This window comes from Hydra vulgaris, chromosome 02 (assembly GCF_038396675.1).
Source record: "Hydra vulgaris chromosome 02, alternate assembly HydraT2T_AEP".
In the NCBI taxonomy this organism is placed as follows: Eukaryota; Metazoa; Cnidaria; class Hydrozoa; order Anthoathecata; family Hydridae; genus Hydra; species Hydra vulgaris.
Window position 1 is genome coordinate 20,939,504 of NC_088921.1, and position 23,986 is coordinate 20,963,489.

Here is a 23,986-nt window from a genome sequence, read left to right on the forward strand (position 1 = left end):
GACACACGCCTAAAAATAAGACGCCATATTATTCAGGGATAATAGTAGCTGTCATGGACAATCTTGAGCAGCCAATACCAAAGCAAATAAAACTGAATGGGTACAATGTGAGAGCAATCTATACCGGACAGGAGGAAGCAGGAAGTGTACCAAGGGAAGAAAAACCTATCGAAGATTTAAATGAAAAAGCACAACCAAGTAATGAAACAATCAAAGAAGTAGAGGAACAACCCGTAGATATGAGTATAGTTCAGAGTATTAGTGAATCACCCGTAGAGTGTTTAGTTTTAAAGTGCGATAAACAAGAGTATACAGAAAAAATTATAAAAGATAATCCTAAAGTAACGAATGAAACTGAAGAAGTATGCACACCAACAAGTACCAAAAAAGTCAAACTATCAATTATTACCGAAACCATCACACATAATCAAAACAGACAAAAATATAACAGTGAAGAAGACGTAGAGGAAGTAGTTAACATACCATCCGAAGAAATAAATTTAGAACAAACGATAGAAAACCATTACTATGATAATAGACACGTAAGAAAAGAAATAGATGTATCCGGAATTGAACTACCAAAAGAATTTGAAACCATGAGTTACCACGATTTATGGTGTTTTAACGCAAACTTCTTTAACGGATTTAACAAAAATAGGTGCAGTGAAGAAGATCTAAAAAGGTATGTTCGATATCGAAGAGCTGAGTACGAAAAAGAAAAACTTGAAAGACGACAGGAATATGAGGAACAAAAATTAGCAAAACGAAAGTTATATGAAGAAGAAAAATTAGCTAGACGGAAGGCAATGGAGGATGCTAAACAGAAACAAAATAAAAATCCAAAAACTTTTATAAATAACCGAGATGAATGGTATTGAAAAATGTCTCAGAAAAACAAAAATAAAAAATAAAAAACCATTGAAATTTACAAAAATAAATTTCTAAAAAACTAAATAAAAATTATAAAACTATACTAAAAACCAAACAAATATCTATACTTATCTAAAAAAATATACATATATATAACTTTATAATAAGTGGCTATGTAGCTATATTAAATACCTTTAATAAGGCAATAAAAAATATTTACATATCCAAACAAATAAAAAATAAACCTATCTTCTAGGATCCTGTGTAAGCCTGATATCAGCTGCAGGTAACCCTAGTCGTTATAATAAAAAAAAAAAAAAAAAAAAAAAGTATCTGTTCTTATCAGTTTAATATCTGGTACGCCGGCACAGTCCGGCTCATATATTAATCTGATTTTTGGCATTAGGTCATGGGATCATAGGTATACCTTGCCCTGACCACGGGTTGCCTCGGCTTTGCACTACTGCTGAGCGCGGCCCAGATTGGAAAAAAGAAAATATCTTCACTTTCAGAGTGTCTAACATCGCTAATGGTCTCAGCTGCTGCTGCTAATGATGCTGCTGATGATGACGACGACGAAAATGATTAGACGTTCTAATTCAAACCACAAGTACATTGTTGAAGACGGCGTCAGTCCGACTATGTCTGCAGTGTTCAGTTATCGCTTCTCGGCCTAATGGCTAAGATCAAGTGTAGTATCTGTTATTCTCGTTTTAATATCTGGTACGCCGGCACAGTCCGGCTCATATATTAATCTGATTTTTGGCATTAGGTCATGGGATCATAGGTTTACCTTGCCCTGACCACGGGTTGCCTCGGCTTTGCACTACTGCTGAGCGCGGCCCAGATTGGAAAAAGAAAATATCTTCACTTTCAGAGTGTCTAACATCGCTAATGGTCTCAGCTGCTGCTGCTGATGATGCTGCTGATGATGACGACGACGAAAATGATTAGACGTTCTAATTCAAACCACAAGTACATTGTTGAAGACGGCGTCAGTCCGACTATGTCTGCAGTGTTCAGTTATCGCTTCTCGGCCTAATGGCTAAGATCAAGTGTAGTATCTGTTCTTATCAGTTTAATATCTGGTACGCCGGCACAGTCCGGCTCATATATTAATCTGATTTTTGGCATTAGGTCATGGGATCATAGGTTTACCTTGCCCTGACCACGGGTTGCCTCGGCTTTGCACTACTGCTGAGCGCGGCCCAGATTGGAAAAAAGAAAATATCTTCACTTTCAGAGTGTCTAACATCGCTAATGGTCTCGGCTGCTGCTGCTGATGATGCTGCTGATGATGACGACGACGAAAATGATTAGACGTTCTAATTCAAACCACAAGTACATTGTTGAAGACGGCGTCAGTCCGACTATGTCTGCAGTGTTCAGTTATCGCTTCTCGGCCTAATGGCTAAGATCAAGTGTAGTATCTGTTCTTATCAGTTTAATATCTGGTACGCCGGCACAGTCCGGCTCATATATTAATCTGATTTTTGGCATTAGGTCATGGGATCATAGGTTTACCTTGCCAATCACGGGTTGCCTCGGCTTTGCACTACTGCTGAGCGCGGCCCAGATTGGAAAAAAGAAAATATCTTCACTTTCAGAGTGTCTAACATCGCTAATGGTCTCAGCTGCTGCTGCTGATGATGCTGCTGATGATGACGACGACGAAAATGATTAGACGTTCTAATTCAAACCACAAGTACATTGTTGAAGACGGCGTCAGTCCGACTATGTCTGCAGTGTTCAGTTATCGCTTCTCTGGCCTAATGGCTAAGATCAAGTGTAGTATCTGTTCTTATCTCTCGTGACAAAAATGGAAGGATCCTAGCAGCTAACGTCAAACTTAACAAACTGTATATAAGGATAATAAATATTTACGGACCTAACGAGCCTCAGGAAAAAGAATTCTTCTTCGGCTCATTAAATAAACATGTCCGAAACTCTAACTTTCTTTTTCTCGTTGGAGACTTTAACATGGTTGAAAACCCATCCCTTGATAGAGATGGAGGAGACCAGCTAAATAAAAACAATACCCTAGGGAAAGTTAATCTAAACAATTTTACTGAAAACCACAACTTAATAGATCTAATTCGTAAAACAAACCCTATAAAAAAAGAGTACACATTTGAAAAGAAAGATAAGTCCTATAGGAGTCGTATTGATCGAATCTATAGTTCAGTAAACAAGAAAACACAAATAAAAATTAGTATTATTGACCCGAAACTAAGTGACCATCGAGCTTTGCTTTGCCAATACCCTGCGGAAACATATAATGAAAAAGGTCCAGGTTACTGGCATCTAAACACAACTTTACTAACAGATAGCCAGTTTAGCAAGAACCTTAACTTGATTTTGAAAAATTTAAAGAAGAAAAACATCTATATGAGAATAGTAACCAATGGTGGGACATAGTGAAACATCAAATTAAATCCGTAGCAATTGGCATCTCATCCATAAAACAAAAAGAAAAATATCGAAAAAAATTTTACCTTGAAAGAATGATTGAGTCTGAAAAACAAAACCTAAACCCAAACAAAGAAAAAATTAAACAACTTAAAACTGAACTGAAAGAGCTCTCTTTTCACTATGGTATATTTATAAGAACAAAGCAAACAATAATTGAAGATAATGAAAAACCGTCTAGAATTCTATTTCATTTGGAAAGAAACAATCAAATTAAAAAAACAATTACAGAAATCAAAAATGATGACCACTTATACACCGATACTGAAAATATTCTTAAGTTAACAAGAAAATACTATAAAACCCTATTTAAAAAACAAGAACTCTGCATAAAAAAACAAAAATCTTTCCTGTCATGCATTAACAACCTCTTAACTAAAGAGCAAAACGCTTATCTGAACATCGACTTCAGCAAAGAAGAGCTTCTAAATGCAGCATTATCTCTAAAAAAAGGAAAAACCCCCGGTATAGATGGACTTCCTGTAGAGTTGTACCAAGAGTACTGGGACATCTATGGAGAAGAATTCACTCAACTTGCAAACAAAAATATTTTCGAAACAAGTGATGGACTTTCCTGGTCACAAAGATCAGCTCTAATATGCCTCTTACCAAAAGGTGGAGATCTATCAGATTTAAAGAACTGGCGTCCAATATCTTTGCTATGTAGTGATTACAAAATTATCACCAAAGCCTTAGCCATAAGATTATCAAAAGTTCTGAACACTATTCTTGGCACCTCACAAACATGCTCCGTTCCTGGCCGGAAATACTTATATTTCTGGTCAGAGACCTTATTCAATACACAAATGATAAAAACATCAAAAGCTAAATTCTTACAATAGATCAAGAAAAAGCTTTTGATAAAATTGATCGAAACTTTCTAATACAAGTTTTAGAAAAATATAATTTAGGAAAAAAATTCACAAATGCAATAAAACAAACGCTAAAAAATAACCAATCGTTAATATATAACAACGGGTTCATGAGTAAACCATTCCCAATCAATAAAGGTGTCAGGCAGGGTGATCCAATATCCTTAATGCTGTACTGCATGGCTGTCGAACCTTTAGCAATTCGATTAAGAAACAATCAAAAAATAGATGGTATTCCACTGCCTGGTACTAAATTCAAACTAAAAGTTATGCAATACGCTGATGATACCACAATGTTCATGAGTAGCTCGAATTCAGTAATTGAAGCTTTCAAAACACTAGATCAATTCCAGGAAGCTTCCGGATCTAATATAAATAAAACTAAAACCAAAGCACTGGCACTAGGAGGCTTCAATTACTTAGAATACGAAACACAACTACTGCTTTAATGCAAACCAACTTTAACATTAATTGGTCGAATTTGTATGGTATAAAAATATTAGGTATACACTTCCATACTGACCTTGCATATACGGCCAACATAAATTGGAATATGGCCTTTGAAAATTTTCAAAAAAAAGCAAAATCCTTTAAATACCGCAATGTTTCCCTCAGATGCAAAGCAATATTCCTAAACACGCTAGCTCTGTCTAAAATTTGGTTCGTTGCAAATGTTTTTCCGACAAATATAATAACACTTAAACAAATAAAAAAAACAATATCAGCTTATATTTGGCAGAGTGAACACGCCGAACCAATTAAAAGAGACATCCTTAATTTACCAACAGATATTGGTGGACTTGGAATTCTAGACACAGAAAGGCAATGTCTAGCCCTGAGAATGAAGCACGCTTTAAACATGAAAGAATGTCAAAATCCACACGAACTCTACTACATACAAAATTACTTCTTAGCATACTCTTTTACTAAATTTGCCAAACTATATTATCCCCAATGGTTATTCCTAACAGAAAACAAATTTCCGAAATCCCTACAAGACCCACCATTCTACTATAAAGATATTATAGACACCTTTAAACTATCAAACGAAATATTTAAAATCAACAAAATAACATCAAAAAATCTATATATCCACTTGCTGAAAGCAGAGATAACCCAAGCATCAAAAAAGTACAAATAAAATGGGAAGTTAAACTTCAAAGGAACCTACCTTGGAAAAAAATATGGCTACAAAACTTTAAATCATATGCACAAGGCCCGTGCAAAAACACACTTTGGAGAATTCTGACAGACTCGTTACCAACTTTTGAAAAAATAAAAAAGTGGAACAAAAATCGAGGACGAGGAAACACAGCCTGTAAAGTTTGTGGTAAAAATGAGGACACATTGCACCCCTTCATTTCATGTAAGATCGCAAGAAGTGTGTGGCTAGCTTTCAAAAACATTTACGAAAAACTTATCCCAGAACAAAAGTTTAACACAGTTCATACAGTTTTTCTAATAAACACAGAAAACCTACCAAAAAACAACTTTACAGCAAAAATTGTAACAACACTAACAAATATAATCACAACGGAGCTATGGAGAGCTAGAAACAAAAATGTAAAAGAAAAAAAAACACAACATCAAAAACAATAATAGCAAAAATTAAAAACGAAATTAAATATTTATGGGAAATCAAATACAATAAATATGTCAAAATTAAACAAATCAACATATTCAATGACACATTCTGTATGAATAATGCAATAAGCAATATAAATAATAACTCTCTGGTCTTCACCATTTAGATAAATAAAAACTCTACAAATGTAAACATATAAATAAATAAAGTTTCTTACACCATCTTAATAAATGAAAGTACAACTAATGTCACATCAAATAGTTACATTATATACATCCTATAGAATGTATTCACAATTTAATAAAAAATAAAACTTAACAAGCGACATAACAAAATAATTAAAAAAAAAAAAAAAAAAAAAAAGTATCTGTTCTTATCAGTTTAATATCTGGTACGCCGGCACAGTCCGGCTCATATATTAATCTGATTTTGGCATTAGGTCATGGGATCATAGGTTTACCTTGCCCTGACCACGGCTTGCTTTGCACTACTGCTGAGCGCGGCCCAGATTGGAAAAAAGAAAATATCTTCACTTTCAGAGTGTCTAACATCGCTAATGGTCTCAGCTGCTGCTGCTGATGATGCTGCTGATGATGACGACGACGAAAATGATTAGACGTTCTAATTCAAACCACAAGTACATTGTTGAAGACGGCGTCAGTCCGACTATGTCTGCAGTGTTCAGTTATCGCTTCTCGGCCTAATGGCTAAGATCAAGTGTAGTATCTGTTCTTGATTTTGGCCGAGGCAGCGATTTTTAAAGTGAATATAGTGATTTGGTTGTTTTTTTTTAATATAGATATTAGTTTTTGATTGGTTTTACTGGATGATGACGTCACCGGAACAAGTCAAGGATTTATTAGAGAAAATGGAAGTAGTACATGCTGGTGTTGTACCGTTTCACGACGAATTCGAGCCGAGCTACAGCACCGATGAGGATGAAGATGACGCGGACCAGCAGGACCACCGAAAAATAAGGGACGCGGAAGCCCTACCCGAAATTCCGAAAAAATCGTACGCAAGCGTAACTACCCAAAGTATTAGTAACACCTTTAAAAAGCAATTATCGAGAACCCTTCTTACCGTAATTGGAAAACGAATATCTTCCTACGATGTGTTAGTGGCATTAGAGGAAGCAAACCTGGATGACCACCTTGAAGGTTTTCAGTTTATCCGTAACAACAGGGTTATGGAAATTGTGATGAAAACCGACCAAGCGAGAAACTTCCTACTTGAGAAGGGACTCACTATTGGCGGCACTCATTACTTGTTCCAAAAGTCTAACCCCGAAAGAGAACCGAGCACACTAATGCATGTTTCTGTGTTCGGACTCCCAATTGAGAGTAAAGAACTCAAAGTCGGGAATATTTTCGAACAGTTGGGCTATGGACGGCATGTTTTGACCAAACCTGTCATGAGAACGACGCTGAAGGGAAAACTTTACTTCACCGGAATTCTCGTGGCAGTCATGGAGAACATGCCGAAACCAATGCCCACCAGCATGGAAGTTATGGGGTACAAGATAAGACTGCTCCATAACGGACAAGAAAGGAACGTACAACGAAAGGAAACACCAAAGGCGCAACATCCCGAAACACCATCTACTTTGACGGAAGCCAAGAAAGACACTGCAGCACCGTCTCCACCACCACCACAAGTCGAAACTTTAATGGAAATTCCCCAAACAACTGCTCCTCCGAATAATGTTCTCAGAACTAACACCACCAACCCCATCAACAAGTACACTCCAAATAAACCCACAAGAACCAAAGAAGAAACCCGAAGAAACTAACCAAACAAACGAAGACCCCGACGATATGCAGAGCACCCATGACTCTGACGACTCCACGGTTTTAAACGATAACAAAGAACCCTTAATAACAAAAAAAAAACAAAACTAAAAACAAAAAGCGAAAAACACATAAAACAGCCGAAAACGAGGAACAAACGAAGCGAGTTAATAAAGAAAAAGATGGTACCTTGGGATCAGGGTAATTTATTCTTTTGTTATTTACTATTTTTTTCTTTACTTTATTGATATGCGCGCGTTTGAAAACCTAATTCATGTCTTTTGAAAACTTTTTTAACTTCAAATTTGAATTTAAATGTTTTTTTTTTTGCTGTTTTAAAAAAAAATGTACGTAAGAATTCTCACGCTAAATGTAAATGGTCTCCAAACTGAGACCAAAAGCAACAAAATTTTTCGATTTCTAAATAATTCGGACTATGACGTAATATGCTTACAAGAAACGCATAGTTCCGAACAAAATCATTTGAAATGGTCGAATGAATGGAAACACCAAACTCAAGGAAGTTCTCTTTGGAATAATGGGAACCAAAAAGAGCGCGGTGTGGCCATTTTAACTAAAAAAGAAATTATTTTTAACGAAATTACACAAGATGAAAACGGGAGAATTCTTGCTACAAATTTAAAACTGAAAAATTTTGTAATCAGAATAATTAATTTATACGGACCCAATGATCCGCAACAAAAGGAAAATTTTTTTAAACAAATTGGAAAACACGCGCGTGGATCCGATTATATGATCCTAACGGGAGACTTCAACATGGTTGAAAACCCACAACTAGACAGGGAAGGGGGTGACCTATTTAATAAAAACAACACTCCAGGTAAAGCCAAATTGAATTTTTTTTGCGAAAAATTCGATTTGGTTGATATATACAGGAAAATTAACCCAAATAAAATTGAATATACATACGAAAAATTAGATCAAAGTTTCAAAAGTAGAATTGACAGAATTTATGTACCTTTGACAATCTCAAGTGACAGCGAATGCGCGATTATAGAAAACAAAATCAGTGACCACAAAGCCTTCGGCTGCACTCTTAAACTTGAAAAAATAAAAGAGAGAGGCCCGGGCTACTGGCACTTGAATGTTAGTCTCTTAAGCGACCGCGTTTTCAAAGAAAAATTAAAAAAAAGATTTTGAAGAAGAAAAAACAAAAAAATTATATTACTCTAATAGCAATCAATGGTGGGACATCACAAAGTCCCGCATAAAGTCGATTGCTATAGAAGCGTCAAAAGCGAAAAAGCGCCAACTAAAAAGTAAACAAATAAATTTGCGACAAAAAATTGACGAGGAAAATCAAAAACAGGAGAGAGACTTGGAAACACTTGAAGACCTAAAATCTGAGCTTCAAGAACTCCTTTGCGACGGGGGCGTGTTCGTGAGGACGAACAAACTCTCGCAGAGGAAGGCGAAAAACCTTCCAAGGCTCTCTTCTAAATGGAAAAAAACAACCAAAAAAAAAAGATTATAAGAGAAATAAAAGACGGTGACACCGTTCACACGGACACCGTCAAAATACTAAAAACAATTAGAAAATTTTATAAAAACCTTTACAAAACAAAACCTCTCAATAAGAAAAGCAAAATACATTTTTGGCAAACATTAAAACATCCCTTACGGACGACCAAAATGCTTTTTTAAACATTCCCTTTAGCAGCGAGGAGCTTTACAACGCTGCCATGTCCCTAAACAAAGGCAAAACACCAGGGATAGACGGCCTCCCGGCAGAGTTCTATCATAAATGCCTGGATATTTACGGAGAAGAACTTACCGATCTCATGAACGGTAATGTCTTCGATGTAAATAACGAGCTGTCGTGGTCGCAGAGAACGGCGCTGATTAGTCTCCTTCCAAAAGAGGGTGATCTGACGGCGCTGCAAAACTGGAGACCAATATCCCTGCTGTGCGCGGATTACAAAATAATCACTAAAGCCCTCGCCTTGAGGTTGTCAAAGGTACTTGATAAAATTCTCGGACCGTCTCAAACGTGCTCGGTACCGGAAAGGAATATCTTCTCATCTTTTCCTGGTCAGAGACCTAATACAGTACACTAACGAAAAGAACATAGATAGTGTACTGATTACAATCGACCAGGAAAAAGCATTTGACAAAATTGATAGAAATTTTCTTTTTAAAACTTTGGAAAAATTTAACCTGGGCAAAAATTTTATAACAGCAATAACGCAAACCATGAAAAACTCCCATTCAATTATAATAAACAACGGCTATTTGAGTAAGCCCTTCAGTATCAGCAGAGGAGTTCGCCAAGGCGATCCCATCTCCCTCATGCTATACTGCCTGGCAGTGGAATCGCTGGCCCTAGACATCAGAAACAATCCTGATGTGGACGGCATTCCTCTGCCGGGAACAAAAAAATAAACTAAAAGTAATGCAATACGCTGATGACACCACTATTTTCCTGAGGAACCCGAAGTCCATCGAATGCGTTTTTAAAACGCTATACTACTTCGAGGAAGCCTCGGGGATCAAATATTAATAAAAACAAGACCAAGGCTCTGGCGTTAGGCGGATTCAATTACATACACTATGAAAACATGGCCAGAGTGTTAAATCAAAAGCTATTTAACATAACCTGGTGCAACGCATCAGGTATCAAAGTATTAGGAATAACATTCCACACTGACCTTGCTTTTACCGCAAGCATTAATTGGCAGAAAGCCGTTGAGAGCTTTAAAAAGAAAATCAAAAGCTTTAGATACCGGAACATATCTTAAAGATGCAAGGGTGTTTTTGTAAACACTCTTGCACTCTCCAAGGTATGGTTCGTGGCCAACGGCTTCCCAATTAATGAAACCACCGCCAAAAGGATTAAAAAAGAAATATCAGCGTACCTTTGGCAAAGCGAATACGCGCAACCCATCAAAAGCGACATTTTAAATTTACCAATTGATAAAGGAGGACTAGGCATCCTTGACACTAAAATGCAATGCCTAGCCCTGCGAACAAAACACTTATTCAAAATTAAAGAACAAGAAAACTGCCACGAGACTTGTTTCATCCAAAAATACTATCTGGCGCATCATCTGGCGAAACACGCGCGAATCAAATGCCCACTATGGTTGTTCCTCACGAGTAACAACTTCCCAAAAGCAATAGGCGAAATTCCTTTTTACTATAAAAAGACGTGATTGAAACAATTAAAGCGAACAAGCAAATCTTTGAAATTAAATGTAAAAGCGCCAAAAATTTTCGCGCGCATCTCGCTAAAGCAAATGAAAACCCAAACTTGCTGAAAATCCAAACTGCATGGGATACAAAACTTCAAAAAGCTCTTCCATGGAAAAAAATATGGGAACTCAAGTTTCGTGTCCTATGCCAGTGGCCCTAATAAAAACACCCTCTGGAGAGCACTAACGACTCACTCCCAACTTTGGAAAAGTTTTAGAGTTGGAGGAAAAACAGAGGGCGCGGTAACGCAAACTGTAAAACATGCGGATCACTCGAAAACACACTTCACCCTTTTATCCACTGCAAGAAAGCTCGATCAGTGTGGAAGGCTTTCAAAAACACCTATGAAAAACTAATTCCTCAAGAAAATTTTAACATTGTTCGGGCTGTCTTTCAAACAAATACGGAACATTTGCCAAAGAAAGACAACACCGCAAAAATTGACACGCTCTTGCTGACGTAATAACTTCACGGTTATGGTGGGCAAGAAACATGAAGGTTAAAGAGAACAAAGTTATACCCTCTGCAAGAATTGTAGAGGGTATAAAAGCCGAAATTAAAGCTATATGGAAAACAATGTACAACAAACACCTAAGTAAGAATAATGTGGAAAAATTCCACGAAATATTTTCAATAAACGGTGCCATCAGCGAAAATAATAACGGAAATTTAAATTTCTTGTTATAGAAAAAGGGTTTTCAACCATGTTTTAAATAAGTATATTTATTTTTTTTTGTTACGAAAAAGCATGTCCCCAGCAGCCCCTGTGGGTGCGACGGACATGCGTATATTTTATAAATGCGAGGCTTAATGGCCAGCACAATATATTTTAAACCTCACGGAAAAATCACGAACATGTCCTGCAAAGCCCGGTGGCAATGATGGATGTGTGTATTTTTTATAACAGCCTGGGGTAATAGCCAGGCATATATATTTTAAACTCGGAAATATTTTATTCTTTAAAATTTCTTTAAAAAACCTGTTGTGGTTTAATTTCGATTTTTTTTCGTTTTTCGACTTTTCGATTTTCGTTTTGTTTCCTATAGCCACAATAGTTTTAAATAAAAATAAAAAATTAAAAACAGAAGCAAAATACTGTCTTAGAAAAGCAAAGGAAAAATAAATAATATTGAAAAAATCTCCCCCCCTCATTGTATATTGTCCCCTGTTGTAAATATTTATTAATGAAATATATGTAATTATGTTAAAAAAAAAAAAAAAAAAAAAAAGTATCGTTCTTATCAGTTTAATATCTGGTATGCTTGGCACAGTCCGGCTCATATAATAATCTGAATTGTGGCATGAGGTCCTGGGCACATAGGTTTCCCTTGCCCTGACCACGGGTGGCCTCGGCTTTGCACAACTGCTGAGCGCGGCCCAGATTGGAAAAAAGAAAATATCTTCACTTTCAGAGTGTCTAACATCGCTAATGGTCTCAGCTGCTGCTGCTGATGATGCTGCTGATGATGACGACGACGAAAATGATTAGACGTTCTAATTCAAACCACAAGTACATTGTTGAAGACGGCGTCAGTCCGACTATGTCTGCAGTGTTCAGTTATCGCTTCTCGGCCTAATGGCTAAGATCAAGTGTAGTATCTGTTCTTATCGCTTCTCGGCCTAATGGCTAAGATCCTCTGGTGTTAGTTTGAGACAGCGACTATAATAAAAGGTCTATTGGCCTTATATATAGTACTAGTATAGCTTAATATAGTTTTGTATAGTTACGGTGCCCTATCCACGGGTTGCTTACTCCTAATAAGTAATAGGTTCACTCGACGTCATTATTAGTTGTAAGTGATAATAGATTTAATAAAATCCACTTTTGATATGGAAAATATTATAAATAATAACATAATGGAAATACGCAGGGAACAAACTTCTGCATCTAAAAGCTACGCCCAAGTAGCTACAGGAGAAAGTAATGTTAATTTAAAACCATTAAAAAATACCTTACTTTGCTCATTAAATACTACAGCCAATGTAGAAGATATACTTGCTGCTCTGGAAGAGCAAGACTTAGATGTTGACCTTTTTGGTCTTCAAGTTATTAGAGGAGGAAAGATGGTAGAAATTGTCATGAAGGATGACAAGTCGAAAAATACTCTTCTTGAAAAGGGGTTAAACATTAAAGGGGAACACTATCGCCTTTTTAATTCAAAACCAAACCGAACACCTAGAACGCCAACAACCCAAAGAAGAACGGTCTCGATCTTCGGTCTTCCACTTGAGTGTGTAGAGATTGGTGCAGGCGAAGAATTAGAAAACTGTGGATATGGTAAACACATATCTACAAGAACTCTAATGAAAAACTCAAAAAAAACAAAATTGAATATTACTCTGGTATTCTACTTGTAGTATTGGAAAATATGCCTAAGCCAATACCAACCCACATAACCTTAAAAGGGTCTAAAGTTAAAATAATCCACAGCGGTCAAGAAGGGTATATACCACATAAAAAAATGAATTCATTTGAAGAAAGTGAATATAAAAAAAAAGATAATACAAATAAAGAAAATTCAACTAATGAAATCCAAAAGATCATTTTTAAGTAACGTAGGATCGAAAAAGATCTAGATGTTGCAGCCACTGAAACTGACGTCCACTTTCAAACCAATGAAATTAAGGTCAATTCAACTAATATAATTGAAACACAAACTATGGAGCAGGATATTGAAAATGAAGTGTATATTCATCAAGAACAAGAAGTAAAACAAAGTATACTATATGAGAACGAATTTATGGGTGAAGAGAATCCATCAGAAGCAATAGATGCAGACACGAACTCATTGCAGGAAGTAGGTACTAATGATAACAATAAAAAGAGAAAAAATAACACTGAGAAAAACAAATACACTGAATCTAAACGATCCAATAAGGAATCACTAAATCTTGAAAAATTTAGTGAAAAACAAAAAAATTAAAAATAAAAATAAAAATATAAAACATAAAACCAAACAAAAATATAAAATTCAAAAATATAATAAAAATAAAAACAAAACTAAACAAAAAAATAAAAACACTTTAGTTAAAAATGGCTTTAAATATCTACACACTCAATGTAAATGGTCTAAATGACAATTCTAAACGTGTGAAAATAATGAATTGTCTAAAAAATACCGACAGCGATGTTATATGCATACAGGAAACGCATTGTACCCAAGAAAACATGCCTAAATGGGCATTGGAATGGAGCAATATCACAGGTGGTTCGTCTCTGTGGAATAATGGTACAAACAAAGAACGCGGTGTCGCAATACTCACAAAAAATATAATCAATTTCGATCAAGTAAAGCATGATAAAAATGGAAGAATACTATCAACGAACATCAATATAGATAACACCATTATTAGAATAATCAACATATACGGTCCAAATAGCCCATCAGATAAAGAAAATTTTTTTCAATCTATCGAAAAACATGTCAAAGTATCGGACAGCCTGTTTCTTGTAGGAGACTTCAACATGGTCGAAAACCCAACACTAGACAGATTTGGAGGCGACCTCTACAATAAAAATAACACACTTGGATCCATAAACCTTAGAGCAATTATAGAAAAATACAATTTAATAGACTACTATAGAAAACTAAACCCTAAAGGAACTGATTTTACTTATGCAAAAACTGATGGATCCGTCAAAAGTAGGATAGACAGGATATATAGCCAAACAAATGATAGTCTATCTACAAATATGCAATCATTGAAACCTTCTTGAGCGACCACAAAGCCTTCTGTCTCTATCAAATGGCTAAAAAACCAAATAAAAAAGGACTCGGATACTGGCACTTGAATGTAACCCTCTTAGAGGATGAAATATTTATAAAAAATGTAGTAAATGAATTTGAAAGATTCGTGAAAACAAAACACTCTTACGAAAACTTAAACCAATGGTGGGAAATTTTTAAGTACCAAATTAAAGAAAATGCAATCACTAGGTCCACAGAAATTAACAAAACCAAAAAAGAGTATCAAAAACAACTAGAAAAAAAACTAAAAACCGAAAATGAAAATGAAATAAAAGATATCGAAAAGATAAAATCCATAAAAAATGAAATAACAACTAGCATTAATCGTGGTGTGTTTATAAGAACAAAACAGCAAGTTGTTGAGGAAGGTGAAACCCCATCAAGCGCTTTTTTCATTCGAAAAAACTAATCAGAAAAAAAAAACAATCGAGGAAATTAATGAAAACAACACCTTATACAAAGAAACTGCTTGTATTAATAAAGTCATTAGAAAGTACTACAAAACCTTATATAAAGAACATAACCTTGACGAAGCAAAACAAATCAACCTCCTAAAGTATAGATAAAAAATCCCCTTAAAAATTACGAAAATGCCTTCTTAAATACATACCTGACTAAAGAAGAACTGCTTAATGCAGCTAATTCTCTTGCAAAGTCAAAAACACCAGGTATCGATGGTATTCCGGTAGAGTTTTATCAAAGCTTCTGGAATATAATTGGAACCGAATTTACCCATATTGTAAATAAAAACCTCTTTAACGAAAAAGCCGAATTGTCATGGTCACAGAGAACAGCCATAATAAGTCTACTCCCAAAGAGGGAGATCTAAAACAACTTAAGAACTGGAGACCAATTTCCTTGTTATGTGCTGATTACAAGATCATCACTAAGGCCCTTGCAATTCGGCTATCAAAGGTTCTTGAGAAAATACTAGAACCATCGCAAACCTGCTCTGTTCCTAATCGTACAATCTTTTCAAATATCTTCCTAGCTAGGGATCTAATAGAGTATACCAATCAGAAGAGTAGTAAAAGTTTTATTATATCAATTGACCAAGAGAAGGCATTTGATAAACTTGATCGAAAATTTCTTTTTAGAGTAATTGAGCGTTTTAATTTTGGTTGTATGTTTACAAGAGCCTTAAAACAAACGCTCAAAAATACACAATCCCTTATTATAAACAATGGGCACCTAAGCAAACCCTTCAAAGTTAATAGAGGAGTAAGGCAAGGTGACCCTATATCACTTATGCTTTACTGTATTGCGGCAGAGACCCTGTCTCTATCAATAAAAAAGAATCAAAATATCGATGGAATTCAAATACCTGGAAATAATATTCCTCTCAAAATTTTGCAATATGCAGATGACACAATGATTACTGCACAAAATATCTCATCCATCGATGAAATTTTTAAAGAAATAGCAAACTTTGAACTTGCCACTGGGTCAAACATAAACAAGGCAAAATCAAAAGCTCTGGCACTTGGAGGCTTTGACCATCTGGCATATAAAAACTACATAAATAAAGGATTTTATAAAGATCATGGTATAAACTGGGTCAATCATACCGGCTTAAGAATACTAGGCATAACATTTAATACTGACCTTGCTTATTCAGCAACAATAAATTGGAAAGAAACTATAGCAAAATTAAAAAAAAACACTAGAATTTTAAACACAGAAACGTATCACTGAGATGCAAAGGAATATTTTTAAATACCCTGGCACTTTCGAAGATATGGTACTTAGCTAAATGTTTTCCCACTAAATAAAATCTTTGAAAATAAAAAAAGAAATCTCGATCTACTTGTGGCAAAGTGAATATGCCGAGCCCATCAAAGTGCGAAATTCTTTACCTTCCAACTATAAATGGAGGTTTAGGACTAATTGATCCAGCTAAACAAAGTATCTCACTCAGGATAAAACATCTTCTACAGATGCAACATGTCGAAAACCCTCATGAAAGCCTTTACCTCCAAAAATATTTACTTGCCACCTCGCTACTAAAACTTGCAAACCAAAGTTATAAACAATGGAATTTTTTAATACTAAATAATTATCCTAAAACATTAAACAAGTCCTCCCTTCTATTATCGTGATATTGTGGATGTCCTAAAAAAAATGAACACCTATTCCTACTAAAAAAAAAATCGTCGCGCAACATATATAAGACACTCTTAAATAATGAAAATAATACTTACATAAAAAAAGTACAAACATATTGGGAAGATAAATTGCAAAAACAACTGCCTTGGAGAACCATATGGCTAAGATCTTTTAACTCGTATGCCCAAGGCCCAAGTCAAAATACTCAGTGGAGAATGTTGCAAGATTTTCCCCACAATGGGAAAAACTACGGCTATGGAGGAAGAATAGAGGACGAGGTAGTTCACTCTGTAGGAGTTGTGGTCTACCAGAAACAACGCTGCATCCCTTTACATCCTGTAAGATAGCGAGGACAGTGTGGAGCAAACTTAAAGTAGTATACAAAACATTGCAACCAACGCAACCATTTAATATAGTCCATACTGTTCTATTAACTGATATCGACGAATTTAATTGGAACAGCATAAAGGCAAAAATAATAACGACCATCACAAATATCACTACTACGGAGCTATGGAGAGCACGAAATATGAAAATACAAAAAGAAAATAAAACCATAAAACCAAAAACCATAGTTGAAAATATAAAACGAGACTAAGTACATATGGGATGTAAAATATAAAAAACATCAAAGATTGAATGACATAAAAAACTTCCATAAAAAATACTCCTTTAACAATGCAATTAGTCAGGCAAACTCTGACAAGTTAGTTTTTAATCTATAAAGCAATAAGATGTGATCTCAACTTCTCGTTTTTTCGATTTCTTCGCATTTCCGCTTTTCGTTTATGTTTTGATCACCAAAGATAAAAACTAAAAAAAAGTTAAAAAATTAAAAAAAAAAAAAAAAAAAAAAAAAAAAAAGTATCTGTTATTATAAGTTTAATATCTGGTACGCCGGCACAGTCCGGCTCATATATTAATCTGATTTTTGGCATTAGGTCATGGGATCATAGGTTTACCTTGCCCTGACCACGGGTTGCCTCGGCTTTGCACTACTGCTGAGCGCGGCCCAGATTGGAAAAAAGAAAATATCTTCACTTTCAGAGTGTCTAACATCGCTAATGGTCTCAGCTGCTGCTGCTGATGATGCTGCTGATGATGACGACGACGAAAATGATTAGACGTTCTAATTCAAACCACAAGTACATTGTTGAAGACGGCGTCAGTCCGACTATGTCTGCAGTGTTCAGTTATCGCTTCTCTGCCTAATGGCTAAGATCAAGTGTAGTATCTGTTCTTGATTTTTAGTCATTAGGTGTTTAATTGGGCTAGTGATTGCTTTCGGTGAGGTCTACGTGCCTCTTAGTGTGTATTAAGAAGTTTACCCTACCTCTGCAACGGGTTGCCTGTAAGGCAACTTTAGTTTGTTGAAGGTTGTGTGAACTATTAGAGTGTTTTTGAGTGACCGAGAGGAAAAAGAGTAGTTAGTACACGTAGTGTATTACTAGTATGAATACAAAGTCATTAGAAATTGATACGGACAACATAGGCAGTATTGCCACCACTAAAAGCTATTGTCAAGCTATTAAATCATCGAACCAACCGATTAAGTACAGCGTTTTAAGTAGGACTCTTTTGTGTCATAAGACTCAAAATTGTTCAGAGCTTGATATTCTGTCGGCTATCGAAGATGCAGGTCTAGATGATGATCTGGAGGGATTCCAGATTATTCGTAACGGAACTATGATTGAGCTGGTCATGAAATCCGACAGAGCAAAATCGTTGCTCCAAGATAAAGGTCTTTGTGTTAACGGTGTAATACATCGTTTTCATAACTCAACTCCAACTCGAAATATTAGCAAACGTATTGCGGTATCCGTTATTGGATTACCTCTAGAAAAAAAGGAGTTTCCAGTCGGGAAAGCGCTTGAAGACTTAGGCTATGGTAAACATATTCACACAAGACCAGTGTTTAAAAAAACACCAAAGAATAAAACACCGTACTTTTCTGGCATTTTAGTTGTCATTATTGACAACATCTTAAAACCAATTCCTCGAAACCTAAGACTAAGGGGATATAATCTTAGAATCGTCTATACAGGACAAGATCAACCAAAAGCTAATCTAAACGAAACACAAAAAACACCATTAACTGATAGAGTAGAGAAGGAATCAACGGAAAGTAAAATCGGACCTGAAATAGAGAAAAAAGAACTAAATGAAACATTAATTAATAAAGAAAAATCAACTGTAAACATAGAAACAGCGGAACCAATAAAGGTAGCAAATCCAAATGATTTAGCACCTCAAAGTACTAAAAGTGAAAACAATATCACAACTGAAAGAGGAGTTATGGATAATATATCAACAGAAGATTTAGAAGAAGGAGAAATTACCATACTTGAAGAACTTGAGGACATGAACCATTTAGAAATAGTAGAATTTAACTGGAAAGCTTTTAAAAATTTTGACAGATATAACTGCTCCGAAGAAGAATTAAATAAACTAAAGAGGTATAAAAAGGCTGAGTGGGACGAGTACGATTCAGAGCGTCGTAACTGACAGAGCACTAGAAAAAAAGCAACAAAGAAAAGGGATGTTGACGCCAATTTCTTTTAAAGCTATGGATTCGGGCGAAATGTATTCTTATAATAAAAAAGAATTTAAAAACTATTACGAAGAAGACTATTCAACTGACGATGAAGAAAAATACGTAGCACATAAAAAAGCGGAATGGGATCAACGAAGAAAAGAATTTACTATGTTTATTAAAGACCACGAAAAAAAAAGAAAAGGAAAGACAGAATAAATTACAACTAAATCTAATAAAAAAAGAAAAAAAACAAAAACTGATTGAATAAACTATAACCTATTTTAATTATATATTAAACTATTCCAAAACGTATTACAAATATAATAAAACAAAATAATACCTGTAACAATTGTTATTAAGTCATCTCCTAGAAATACTTTTTAAACTCTTGATAACTCAGTAAAAGTAAAATAAAATGAAAACAAAAATAAAAATATAAAACACAAAAACAAAATATAAAACCATAAAATTTAAATAATAAACAAAAAATATAAAATTAAAACTGCCTTCTAACGCCTTGGACTAGTAGGTAGTTAAAAAAAAAAAAAAAAAAAAAGTATCTGTTCTTATCAGTTTAATATCTGGTACACCGGCACAGTCCGGCTTATATATTAATCTGATTTTTGGCATTAGGTCATGGGATCATAGGTTTACCTTGCCCTGACCACGGGTTGCCTCGGCTTTGCACTACTGCTGAGCGCGGCCCAGATTGGAAAAAAGAAAATATCTTCACTTTCAGAGTGTCTAACATCGCTAATGGTCTCAGCTGCTGCTGCTGATGATGCTACTGATGATGACGACGACGAAAATGATTAGACGTTCTAATTCAAACCACAAGTACATTGTTGAAGACGGCGTCAGTCCGACTATGTCTGCAGTGTTCAGTTATCGCTTCTCGGCCTAATGGCTAAGATCAAGTGTAGTATCTGTTCTTATCTTATATCTTATATAGTATCTGTATCTTATCGCTTCTCGGCCTAATGGCTAAGATCAAGTGTAGTATCTGTTCTTATTCTCTTAGTTTAATTAGGCGAGCTAGTGATCCTAACTAGTATATAGAAGGTCTACTGGCCTTCTGAGTGTTTAGTGAGTATTACCTTGCGCCTTCCACGGGTTGCAAGGACGAGTGATATAAGAGTGTACTGGTTCCTTTATTTAGTGTATTGAGTGACTGAGAGATTGTAGAGATCGTAGATCTCAGTGAGTTAAAGAGAGTGTGAGTTTAAAGAGGTTGATTAGACCTCATTAGAGGTCTACTGGCCTCAGAGCGTCCGAGTAGCTAAGAGTGTATTATATTGTTAGTACTATTTACCATGTTACAAATCGACCCAAAAACGTCAATGGAGGTAGTTACTGATATTGGTGTTGCTACAGCCCAAACTATTGTTAATGCACAGGCTGCTTATAAAACCTATGCCCAAGTTACAACAAACAACAACGACATTAACGACCACAAATCCCTTAAAAATACCCTTTTGTGTAAAGTCCAATTTAAAGTTAGTGACAACGATTTTCTATTAGCTATTGAAGAGGCAGGATATGACAAATATCTATTTGGTTATGAACAAATTAGAAATGGCTCAGTTATCGAAATTGTTATGAAAAATGATTTAATTAAACATATAATTCTTGAAAAAGGTATTAATATCAATGGTGTAAAACATCCCTTCTACCCCTCTACCCCAAGCAGGAATATCAACAAAAGAGTGACAATATCAATACTAGGTTTGCCAATAGAAGAAAGCAATTTTCCAGCTGGGAAGTACCTCGAGGAGCTGGGATATGGAAGGCACTTACGAACTAAGCCTTTACTAAGAAGTACACCTAAAAACAAAACGCCATATTATTCCGGTATTATAGTCGTGATTATGGACAACCTTCAAAAGCCAATCCCTAGATTCATTAACTTAAATGGTTATGAAGTTAGGGCAATTTACAACGGTCAAGAAGATGTGGGAAGACCACAAAAAAAATATACAACTAACCAACAAAAAGATCCAAACGATTTTAACAAACCATCTAATAATAATCGCTTGGACACAACTTATGTAGAAGTTGAAAATCCAAATCACATTATAATAAATGAAAGCACGGTAATAGAAAACGAAGTAAATAAATATAAAGAGAAAGTACAAACACAAACATTAGAAACGGCTACAGAATCCCAACTGAAAACAACTCTGAAAGAAGAACAACGAACGATTTGGATACAAGTAAAACCAACGAAGTCAAAAAGGTAGCAGATAAAATAAACGAACAGGATAGTGAAGAAGAGGATAGTCTCAAGGATGATAATGAAGATGATGATAATAGTAATGATGGCGATGATAGTAAAGATAGGAATGATTATAAAGGTAAAGATGATAGTAAAGATGACGATGGAAAAAATGATGACGATGATAGTAAAAATGGCAATGAAAGTAAAGATAATGATGATAGTAAGGATAGCGATGAAAATAGTGATGGCGATGGTAGTAAAGATGACGATGATAGCAAAGATGGCAATCCTAGTAAGGATAAAGATAATAGTAAAGATGATAACGATAGTAAAGATAAAGATGATAGTAAAGATGATAATAATAGTAAAGTTAATGCTGATAGTCAAGACGACCATGATTGTAATGATAATAATAGCAATAATGAAAGTAGTGAGGACGAATGTGAAGTGCCTGATGAATTTTTAAAATTGTACCACTTAGACAAAGTGGATTATAATCCTGAAACTTTTTAAGAACTTTGATAGACTAAACTGCAGTGAAGAAGAACTGAAAAAATTTAAAGTGTATAAAAAATATGAATGGGTACAATATGAAAGAGCTGTAGGCATGTACAAATCATTTGAAAAAAAGAACTGATCAACTTATTCCAATTGCATTTCAGCAAATGGATTCAGGTGATATGTATTCATACAACATGAAAGAGTTCAAAAACGTTAATAGAAACACGGAGGATGAAACCTTAAGAAATAGATATATAGCCTGTAGAAAAGCGGAGTGGGATCAAAGGAGAAAGGAATATTCACAGTTTCATCCTGACCATGAAAAAAAAACAAGAAGAGCGTGCACTTAAAAAACAAATCTACCAATCTAAAAAGCATACTAACACCAAAAGCTAAAGTTAAAAAAAAAATTCTAAAAGCATAAAAAGTCATTTTACCAACCAAAAATGTAAAAACAGAAACAAAAGTATATCAAAAAAAAATTAAAAAAATAAAATTGAAAAAAAAAAAAAAAAAAGACCACTAAACCATAATAAGACATCCATTAATATTAAAAACAAAAGTCTTATGTATTAAAGAGTCACATTAAAGAACTACTCAAATAGGACTTGAAAGACAAAAATACAAAACTTAAAAATCCGAATTAAACTAAAAATACAAAAAACTAAAACAAAAAACAAAAATATAAATAATGAAACTAGAAAACAAAATATAAAACATAAAACTAAAAAAATAAATAAAAAATATAAAACAAAAACTGCCATCTAGGGCCCTGTGTAAGTCTGGTTTCAGCAACAGGTCACTCTAGTTGGTTGGTATATAAAATAAAAAAAAAAAAAAAAAGTATCTGTTCTTATCAGTTTAATATCTGGTACGCCGGCACAGTCCGGCTCATATATTAATCTGATTTTTGGCATTAGGTCATGGGATAATAGGTTTACCTTGCCCTGACCACGGGTTGCCTCGGCTTTGCACTACTGCTGAGCGCGGCCCAGATTGGAAAAAAGAAAATATCTTCACTTTCAGAGTGTCTAACATCGCTAATGGTCTCAGCTGCTGCTGCTGATGATGCTGCTGATGATGACGACGACGAAAATGATTAGACGTTCTAATTCAAACCACAAGTACATTGTTGAAGACGGCGTCAGTCCGACTATGTCTGCAGTGTTCAGTTATCGCTTCTCGGCCTAATGGCTAAGATCAAGTGTAGTATCTGTTCTTATCTTAGTTTAATTAGGCGAGCTAGTGATCCATACTGTATAAAGAAGGTCTACTGGCCTTCTGAGTGTATTGAGTGTTACCTTGCTACCTCCACGGGTTGCAAGGCCAAGATTTTCTAAAAAAGTTTTCGGACTTTTAGTTTATTTTTTGAGTGGTTGAGAATTTTATAGAGATCGTAGATCTCAGTGAGTTTTTTGAGTGTGAGTGAGTTTTAGTAAGAGGTTGGTTAGACCTCTTTTGAGGTCTACTGGCCTCTGAGTGGCTGAGAATATAATATATACAGGTAGAACTATTTTGCCATGCTACTATTAGATCCAAGAAATACCATGGAAATAGATACAGAAATAGCGGCTGCTACAGCCCAGAACAAATGCTCTATTCAAGCTGCAAATAAAACCTATGCACAAGCAGCAACCAATAACGATAACGCATACGACTATAGCGCCCTAAATAATACTCTCTTATGTAAGGTTAACGCTAAAATTAGCGACAACGATTTCTTAGTTGCTATTGAAGAGGCCGGATATGATAAATACCTATTCGGATACCAACAAATCCGTAACGGCTCAATAATTGAGATCGTTATGAAAAACGACAAAATTAAAAAAACGATTCTTGAAAAAGGATTAAATATTAATGGTGTAAACCACCGATTCTACCAATCTACTCCATCGAGAAACATTAGTAAAAAGGTAACTGTTTCCATCCTCGGGTTACCAATTGAAAAAAAAGTAACTATCCTGCTGGTAAATTTCTAGAGCAGCTCGGATACGGAAAACATATTAGAACTAAACCTATATTTAAAAAAACACCAAACAACAAAACGCTCTATTACTCCGGTATCATAGTTGCGATT

At 35.1% G+C, this 23,986-nt stretch overlaps 4 non-coding genes and 11 pseudogenes across 4 annotated transcripts; all 15 read left to right on the forward strand.

The window, feature by feature from the left end:
• The first annotated feature begins 1,115 nt into the window (after nt 1-1,115).
• LOC136077373 (U2 spliceosomal RNA) lies at nt 1,116-1,356 on the forward strand (annotated as a pseudogene).
• Nucleotides 1,357-1,530: 174 nt separating this feature from the next.
• Nucleotides 1,531-1,722, forward strand: LOC136077264 (U2 spliceosomal RNA). Its single transcript, XR_010636986.1, has one exon. It is a non-coding gene; the product is annotated as a U2 spliceosomal RNA (small nuclear RNA).
• Nucleotides 1,723-1,895: 173 nt separating this feature from the next.
• LOC136077198 (U2 spliceosomal RNA) lies at nt 1,896-2,087 on the forward strand. The gene has a single exon (XR_010636918.1). It is a non-coding gene; the product is annotated as a U2 spliceosomal RNA (small nuclear RNA).
• Nucleotides 2,088-2,261: 174 nt separating this feature from the next.
• Nucleotides 2,262-2,451, forward strand: LOC136077246 (U2 spliceosomal RNA). The gene has a single exon (XR_010636968.1). It is a non-coding gene; the product is annotated as a U2 spliceosomal RNA (small nuclear RNA).
• Nucleotides 2,452-2,625: 174 nt separating this feature from the next.
• Nucleotides 2,626-2,828, forward strand: LOC136077553 (U2 spliceosomal RNA; annotated as a pseudogene).
• A 3,302-nt stretch (nt 2,829-6,130) lies between these two features.
• LOC136077480 (U2 spliceosomal RNA) lies at nt 6,131-6,309 on the forward strand (annotated as a pseudogene).
• A 174-nt stretch (nt 6,310-6,483) lies between these two features.
• On the forward strand, nt 6,484-6,654 carry LOC136077457 (U2 spliceosomal RNA; annotated as a pseudogene).
• A 5,343-nt stretch (nt 6,655-11,997) lies between these two features.
• LOC136077479 (U2 spliceosomal RNA) lies at nt 11,998-12,185 on the forward strand. The gene has a single exon (XR_010637083.1). It is a non-coding gene; the product is annotated as a U2 spliceosomal RNA (small nuclear RNA).
• Nucleotides 12,186-12,359: 174 nt separating this feature from the next.
• Nucleotides 12,360-12,584, forward strand: LOC136077441 (U2 spliceosomal RNA; annotated as a pseudogene).
• Nucleotides 12,585-17,428: 4,844 nt separating this feature from the next.
• LOC136077410 (U2 spliceosomal RNA) lies at nt 17,429-17,675 on the forward strand (annotated as a pseudogene).
• A 174-nt stretch (nt 17,676-17,849) lies between these two features.
• On the forward strand, nt 17,850-17,938 carry LOC136077561 (U2 spliceosomal RNA; annotated as a pseudogene).
• A 1,754-nt stretch (nt 17,939-19,692) lies between these two features.
• Nucleotides 19,693-19,903, forward strand: LOC136077356 (U2 spliceosomal RNA; annotated as a pseudogene).
• Nucleotides 19,904-20,077: 174 nt separating this feature from the next.
• On the forward strand, nt 20,078-20,238 carry LOC136077468 (U2 spliceosomal RNA; annotated as a pseudogene).
• Nucleotides 20,239-22,728: 2,490 nt separating this feature from the next.
• On the forward strand, nt 22,729-22,909 carry LOC136077306 (U2 spliceosomal RNA; annotated as a pseudogene).
• A 174-nt stretch (nt 22,910-23,083) lies between these two features.
• LOC136077490 (U2 spliceosomal RNA) lies at nt 23,084-23,297 on the forward strand (annotated as a pseudogene).
• The last annotated feature ends 689 nt before the right edge of the window (nt 23,298-23,986 follow it).